Source organism: Thamnophis sirtalis, unplaced genomic scaffold (genome assembly GCF_051295495.1).
Source record: "Thamnophis sirtalis isolate CommonGarterSnake01/CBP01778 unplaced genomic scaffold, rThaSir2_p1.2 scaffold_13, whole genome shotgun sequence".
NCBI lineage: Eukaryota > Metazoa > Chordata > Lepidosauria > Squamata > Natricidae > Thamnophis > Thamnophis sirtalis.
The window spans coordinates 56,533,379-56,541,466 of NW_028261393.1; the positions used below are offsets into that span (position 1 = coordinate 56,533,379).

Consider the following 8,088-nt stretch of genomic DNA (forward strand, 5'->3'; position numbering starts at 1 on the left):
AAGACCTCCAAGGTCCTCTCCAAGTCTGTTATTCTACGCTCTGTGTTCTATCTAAGCCAGGTAAATGTCCAAATTTGGGAACTGGCTGGGGAATTCTGGGAGTTGAAGTCCACAAGTCTTAACTCGTCGTCTACGCAAACCCAACCATCCTTCATGGAAGACCTCAAAAGTATCTTCTGGATCAGGGGTCACCAACCTTTCGGATCTCCGGGACCACTAACTTCATAATTTTAAATCCCGCAGACCACTGATATGATCTGCCTAATGACCACCTGGGTGGGTGTGGCTAGGTGATCATGTGACTGGATGGGCATGTCACTCATTGAGGGGTGCCTCGCCAGCCTCTACTCAACCCTCCCCTCCCAGCCACTCCTCGCTTGCCCACCTGTGCTCCTTAGTGCCCCAACAGGAGGCAGTTGTTGGAGCTAAGCAGCCCCAGGAGAAAGAATTGGCAAAACAGCTCAGTTCAAATTGGATCTGACCGAGAAGGAGGCTCAGCAGAAGCACCTCACTGAGGACTAGGAGCATGGGCTTTCCAAGCAGAGGGAAGACCTGTGGGAGTGCAAGGCCAGGTGCCGGCGCCTGGAGGCTCAGTGGGCTGAGATGGTCAGCCAGTTCCAGGCCGTGATGCAGCCCCACTGGAACGAGGCCCTCTGGCTCTTCGCCACCAGCGGCTCTTCCCTCCAGCCTTCGCCCAAAGCCCCCCACCAGGAGGCTGAAGCGGACCCCAAGTCAGAATTTCTGCCCCCCATAAAAAGACCCCGAAGGGGGAGACTCTCTGCAGCAACACAAGCATTCATTGCATGTATCCGGCCCAGGGCTGTAGTTTGAGGACCCCTGATTTAGTGCAATATAAAAAATGCAAATAATTTTTCTGCGGACCACCAAATTTTCTCACGGACCCCCAGTGGTCCATAGAGCAGCAGTTGGTGACCGATGGTTTAGATCAGTGTTTCTCAACCTTGGCGACTTTAAGTCCTGTGGACTTCAACTCCCAGAACCCCCCAGCCAGCAGAGCTGGCTGGGGAATTCTGGGTGTTGAAGTCCATAGGACTTCAAGTCACTAAGGTTGAGAAACACTGGTTTAGATGTAGAAATGTCAATGCGTTTAGATGTAGAAATGTCAATGCGTAGGAGCCAAGGTGGCGCAGTGGTTAAATGCAGCACTGCAGGCTACTGCTAGATCAGCAGGTCAGCAGTTCAAATCTCACCGGTTCAGGGTTGACTCAGCCTTCCATCCTTCCGAGGTGGGTAAAATGAGGACCCAGATTGTTGGGGGCAATATGCTGACTCTCTGTAAACCGCTTAGAGAGGCCTGAAAGGCCTATGAAGCGGTATATAAGTCTACTGCTATTGCTATTGCTTCCATTTTACACCGCAGAGAATTCTGGTAGTTGAAGTCCACATGTTTGAAGGACTGTTTGAGAAAGCTGCACTGAGGACTGCCACATGCTTATTCATTCCCACATGCTCCTCTGGTTTCCAAGAGGCTTCTGCTGCGATTTAGGCCTCCCAGATTCCTTCAAGCTACCCAACGGGATGGTTCCAAACTCAGTTGAGGGAGTCCTCCCAAACATGGATATAGCAATAGCCATAGCAGTTAGACTTATATACCGCTTCCTAGGGCTTTCAGCCCTCTCTAAGCGGTTTACAGAGTCAGCATATTGCCCCCAACAACAATCCGGGTCCTCATTTTACCCACCTCGGAAGGATGAAAGGCTGAGTCAACCCTGAGCCGGTGAGATTTGAACAGCCGAACTGCAGAACTGCGGTCAGCTGAAGTGGCCTGCAGTGCTGCATTTAACCACTGCGCCACCTCGGCTCTTTATGGATGCAAATCCATAACATCTTTCTTTAGGGGTTCTTGCTTCAAAGGCTAAAAAGCCAGTAATTTCCACACTTTTGAGTCAATGGCCAGTTCTTTAAGAGCATCTGATGATGGATGACAGGTGCATCCCCCAGATGATGTCACTAGCCTCTTGCCCAATCAGAGCAAAGGATTTCTCAGACAGAATTGAATGAGCAGAGGAATATTTCCCATCTGAATTGTCCGGCTTGCTGGTAGTTAATCCACTTTTCAAAATTCACTGCAGGAAGATAACATTTTGGGGGGGGGGGTGGCTGTCGCCAACGATTGCTAACACAAGCCTTTTCTTTCCGAATTGCTTAACCTTTGGAGGTGCCCCCTGTAATGTTTCTGTTTTTAGAAAACAGTGTCCTTCGTCTAAGGACTCATTTGGAAATGTGGTCTGGAATTAATGAACTCCAGAAGATGGACTGGATTAGTGTGTGGTGGCATCCATCATTATACTGTCTATTGTTGGGGAAAAAAATAAAGTCAAAACGATAACAGCAAATTAAATGGCCATTTTGTTCTTTGCTCGAGTCACCAATGACTCTTCACTGTAGAACCTGTTTAACAATTCCTTCTTTCCTCCTTCCCTCCTTCCTTCATGCCTTTCTTTCCCTCCTTCCCTTTTCTCTCCCCCCTCTTCTTCCTTCCTCCCTCTCTCCCTTTCAGCCTTCCTTCCATACTTCCTCCCTCCCTCTTTCATATTTCCTTCCTTCCTCTTGCCCTCATATTTCCTCCCTCCCTCTCTCTTTCATATTTCCCTCTTTCATCCCTCCATATTTTCCTCCCTCCCTCTTTCATATTTCTTTCCTTTGTCTCTCCATATTTTCCTTTCTCCCACCCTTTTTTATATTTCTTTCCTCCCTCCCTCCATATTTTCCTCCCTCCCTTTTTCATATTTCCTTCCTCCTTCCCTCTTTTATATTTCCTTCCTCCCTCTCTCCATATTTTCCTCCTTCCCTCTTTCATATTTCCTTCCTCCCTCCATATTTTCCTCCCTCCATCTTTCATATTTCCTTCCCTCTTTCATATTTCCTTCCTCCTTCCCTCTTTCATATTTCCTTCCTCCCTCTCTCCATATTTTCCTCCTTCCCTCTTTCATATTTTCTTCCTCCTTCCCTCTTTCATATTTCCTTCCTCCCTCCATATTTTCCTCCCTCCCTCTTTCATATTTCCTTCCCTCTTTCATATTTCCTTCCTCCTTCCCTCTTTCATATTTCCTTCCTCCCTCTCTCCATATTCTCCTCCCTCCCTCTTTCATATTTCCTTCCTCCTTCCCTCTTTCATATTTCCTCCCTCCCTCCCTTCCCTCCCTCTCTCCTACTTGACTCCTACTCTAAGCTGGCTGTAATTCAACCGTCTTGTGATCTAAATAGTCATACTGAGTTTCAAGAAGAGCCATTACACCCCGAACATTATACAGGAATCAACGCTCAAGGAGTTTGCACCACACTGCTTGTTATGGCTGCGTTTTACTTCAACCATTCTCTCACTGATAATTCCGTGTCTAAATATGGCTGGATATGCCATTGTCCAAAAGGACCTGTTGATTTGGCTGCCGGCACGAGATATCTTGCGAGGAAGGCTATCAAACCAGAGAACTAACATCTTCATGTAGCAATCAGAATCCTTTGACAAACCACAGGCTGTTCAGGGCTGTTGTGAGGATAAAATTAGTTGGGTTGGGAGAGAGTTCGAAGGGTCCTTGTTGCTCTCTCTGAGCTTGCTTGTTTTCTTGAGAGACGGTTCATTACCCAAACTAGGTAACACCATCAATGCTAGCCCTGCTAATAGCCCTGATGATGTTACCTAGTTTGGCTAATGAAATGTCTGCAGGAAAACAGGCGAGTTCAGAGAGCACCAAGGACACCCCCCCCCCATATCAACCCCGAGCTCCTTTATTGGAGGAGAGTTTAAAAATACAAGAAAATAAGTCACCCAATTATTAGCAGTTAGCAGTTAGCAGTTAGACTTATATACCGCTTCCTAGGGCTTTCAGCCCTCTCTAAGCGGTTTACAGAGTCAGCATATTGCCCCCAACAACAATCCGGGTCCTCATTTCACCCACCTCGGAAGGATGGAAGGCTGAGTCAACCTTGAGCTGGTGAGATTTGAACTGCTGAACTGCAGAACTAGCAGTCAGCTGAAGTAGCCTGCAGTGCTGCATTTAACCACTGCGCCACCTCGGCTCTATTATGCTTTTATGCTTAATATTCTCCTCAAAAGGTATAAGACAGCCAAGATGGACGTGTCTTGCTTCACCAGAAAAGCCCAAATCTCCAGTGCAGGAAGAATGCAAGGAAAGGATTTATATTTTCAAGAAGGTGGCCAGAAATTCTCAGAATCCAGGCAAAAGGGTGTCAAGAAATAGCAAACTCATCTTCTCTTTGCTGGCTGCTCTCCAGTTTTGCAGACTTTTCCAATATGGTCACGTATTATTTTTACTATCCGAGCAGGGCTATTGTTGACAAACACTTGGAAGAGGAGAGCTTCTTCCCTTGGGGAGAGCTGAGGAGCAAAGGAGGCTAAATATTCATGAGAAAGAACTAAAGAAGGTGGGTGGCGACGCCTTTCTTGGCTTTCCCAAGAAAAACCATCCTTTCCACGTTGATGGAAAATGGTGAGGAGACCAAGAAGTGGACAGAAGGAGTTTCAGAAAGCCAACTTTGAAGAGAGCAAGTCTGGGGTAATTCAACCCCAGACTTGGGTCTCCGGACGCACTTCAAGGTGCTGGTTATTACCTTTAAAGCCCTACGTGGCTTAGGACCTGGATATCTATGAGACCGTCTTCTGCCACGTACCTCCCAGCGTCCGATAAGATCTCACAGGGTGGGGCTTCTCCGGGTGCCGTCAACTAGACAATGTCGTCTGGCAGCCCCCCCGGGGGAGGGCCTTCTCTGTAGCTGCCCCATCCCTATGGAACGATCTCCCCCCAGAGATCCGGACCCTCCCCACTCTCTCGGCCTTCCGTAAGTCTATTAAGACCTGGCTATTCCGGCAGACTTGGGGGCTGTTGACCTCTTGAATGAGGTCCATCCCCACTAAGGTTGAGTGCATGATGTGTTTTTTAACTTCCCTGTCTTTCTATTTTTTAAATTTTTTAGTATTTTTAAATTGTTTTTTTATGTCCTTCGGGATTGGGCGGCATATAAATTTATTAAACATTAACATTAACATGGGGAGAAATTCTTCCTCTTCCTGGATGCTAAATTTGTGAAACAAATTCGTATGGCTGTCCAACTCACAAGTAGATGGGCCTCATGATTAAATACCCTGATTGCCCAGGGAAAAGGCAACTTAAAGAGTCCCATTTCTGGAGCCGCCTTCCATCCATTGAAATTGCAACCACGGATGGGACCCCTTCACTCCATAAGTGGACGTCCAATTGACCCCCCCACCCGCTGAATTATTGCTCCCACCTACCTTGATCAGAAAAAGAGGCGAGTTGAAAGTCGGGAGGCTAGGCTGGTGCTCAGAGACCACCTTAGCTTTCAGAAAAAATCCCAAATTAATCCCATGCCACGCTTCTTTCTTGCTCGCTGGCCATGAATACAAGAAACATCCACTCTGGTCCTTCGATATCTCCTCCTGGTTTCTCCTGCAGGCTTTGGCTGCAAAAAATAACAACCTCCAGCAATCTCCAGCTCAGGAAGCCCACCGAGAAGAAAACGATGGGATGGAAGCTTTGTTCTCTTCCCCCTGACCAGGTGAAGCTTTGGGGCCCAATCTGCGGAGACTTGTTGCTCCCCGGGCAAGGGAAGTGAGAAGTCACACGGTGCCTCCTCTTGCTATTTTTAGACAAAAGCAGGATCCTCCAGGCTGTTTTGGTTTCCAGAACTGCCCTGGCAGAGGGTGCCCGGGAGAGCAGCTGCGAATGTCTCACTTTACAGCTTCAAGGCAACCTCTTCAAGCGCTCCGAAGACGCTGGGGAGAGACAGACAGGAAAAACAAGCCTCAGGCATTTATGCGTCTGGTTTTTTTTTTTTTTTTAAAGTCGTCGACGTTCTCACTTATGACATTATTTCTCACAGATTCGTTTCCCGTTCTTTCCTTTTTTACGCGTTTCAAGCAGCAGGAGGAGCTCTTCGAAATCCCAATTTTATCCCAGCGGTAACAGCCTTTCTATTTCCAACAGGCGACGCAACAAACTTCACCAGGCAAAGGCTCAAAATAAATCACCATCGTAAGAGAGATCGGGGTTTGAAGAAACCCCTGTTTGGCCAAGGGGGCTGGGGCCATGGCCCAGACTGTTGGTTCCTTTGGATCCAGAGACGATGGGCACAATAATGAATATCATTCATTCCTGGTGTTTAATCGTAAGCTATCTGAAATTTCTTAGTCCCATATTTATTTTTGAGTATAATCAATCCATTTTTTTCCAATCTCGTTTATATCTCTCGTTTGAGTAGTCCTTAAGATATGCTGATATTTTAGCCATCTCTGCTAAGTTTGTTACTTTTAATGTTCCATCCTTGAATAGTAGGCAAATCTTCCTTCTTCCAGCATTGCGCCACCAACAGTCTAGCTGCGGTTATTAAATGCAAAAATCAGATTAATCTCTACAACTGTAAAACCAGTGATTGATTATACCTAACAAAAATAATTGAGGGGTAAACTTTAACCTTTTTTTAAAGAACATTTTGCATAATCCACCAATGCTTTAACCTTTAACCGAGGTGGCGCAGTGGTTAAATGCAGCACTGCAGGCTACTTCAGCTGACTGCAGTTCGGCTGTTCAAATCTCACCGGCTCAAAGGTTGACTCAGCCTTCCATCCTTCCAAGGTGGGTAAAATGAGGACCCAGACTGTGGGGGAGATATGCTGACTATGTAAACCGCTTAGAGATGGCTGAAAGCCCTATGAAGCGGTATATAAGTCTAACTGCTATTGCTATTTTTGCAAGTCCACCAAATATGAAAATATGTAGCATCCACACAATCACATCTCCAGCATTTAGGTTGTAAACTCGGATACATTGAAGCCAGTTTTTTAGGATCTGAATGCCACCTATAAAACATCTTATAAAAGTTTTCTCTCAAATTTGGGGCTCGTGTAAATTTTACATTCCTTACCCAAATCTTTCCCCATGTATCCAACATTATTGGTTCTTCAACATTTTGAGCCCACTTTATCATACAGTCTTTACATAATAATGAATAAAGAACTTTTAGCTTCAATCTTTTACTCTAAGCTGGCCTCCCTTTGTGGACAATTTCCACAGGAGCCAGTGCTGGGTCTTGTGCAGAAGCTCCCAGCTTAAAGGTCAGTACAGTATTAGGGTTTTTATTAAGCCTGGCATCATGAATCCATGTTCCTCCTTCTGTGGTCACATTGGAAGAGCTGACCTTCACCAGGGAGCACATGACCTGAAGGTCTCAGGCTTCCACAAATAAGAAATCTTTCTTTGTGTCTCCGGGAAGGTCCCCCCGCCCGCCCCCTTCTCCCTTCTTCAGCGAGCAAGAGTGGAAAAAAAAGCAGGTTACCTCCAAATGGGCTCCAAACTTCTTAGTCATTTCCTAACGTGAAGGAGAAATCAAAATATGTCACTTCAACCCTTGGAATGGAATGGTCTTCTGCGTTGCCACTCAATTTCTCCGGTCATTTAAAAAAACACACCACATGATTCAATTCAAGTGGGATTAAAATGATCTCAAGGAATGCTTAGATAATAACATGATGGACTTTCAACTGGTTGGAGAGGAAATGTTAGAACTGGGGGGGGGGGGGACTATCGTAGAAAAGGCCATGCAATGTTCCAACTAATTTAGTTTCCCTGAATTGAGATCTTATAGTTTTATTCCCAAATGTTGTAGACAAACGTGTAGATTTTTCTTTCGTGGTTTAATTGCATCCTGCCTTGTATCCCGTCATTAAAAATACATTTCAAGGTGGCAAACATATCTAACATACCTTCCTACTCTTCCTATTTCCCCCACAACAACAACAACCCTGGGAGGTTGGTTGGGTTGAGAGAGAAGGATGGGCCTAAAGTCACCCAACCAGCTTTCATTCCTAAGGCGGGACTAGAACTCACTGTCTTTTGGTGATTGGTCCAAAGTCACCCAACCAGCTTTCATGCCTAAGGACAGACTAGAAAACTCACTGTCTCTTGGTGATTGGTCCAAAATCACCCAACCAGTTTTCATGCCTAAGGCGAAACTAGAACTCACTGTCTCTTGGTGATTGGTCCAAAGTCACCCAACCAGTTTTCATGTCTAAGGCGAGACTAGAACTCA

The 8,088-nt window shown here is 46.1% G+C and overlaps 1 protein-coding gene across 1 annotated transcript in view; it reads right to left on the bottom strand.

The window, feature by feature from the left end:
- FGF13 (fibroblast growth factor 13) overlaps positions 1-5,715 on the bottom strand; it is a 204,191-nt gene extending 198,476 nt beyond the window's left edge. The window contains exon 1 of the mRNA XM_087727731.1: positions 5,276-5,715. The gene's annotated coding sequence lies outside the window, so the exon portion shown is untranslated. The remainder of the gene's footprint in view (positions 1-5,275) is intronic.
- Between the last annotated feature and the right edge of the window lie 2,373 nt (positions 5,716-8,088).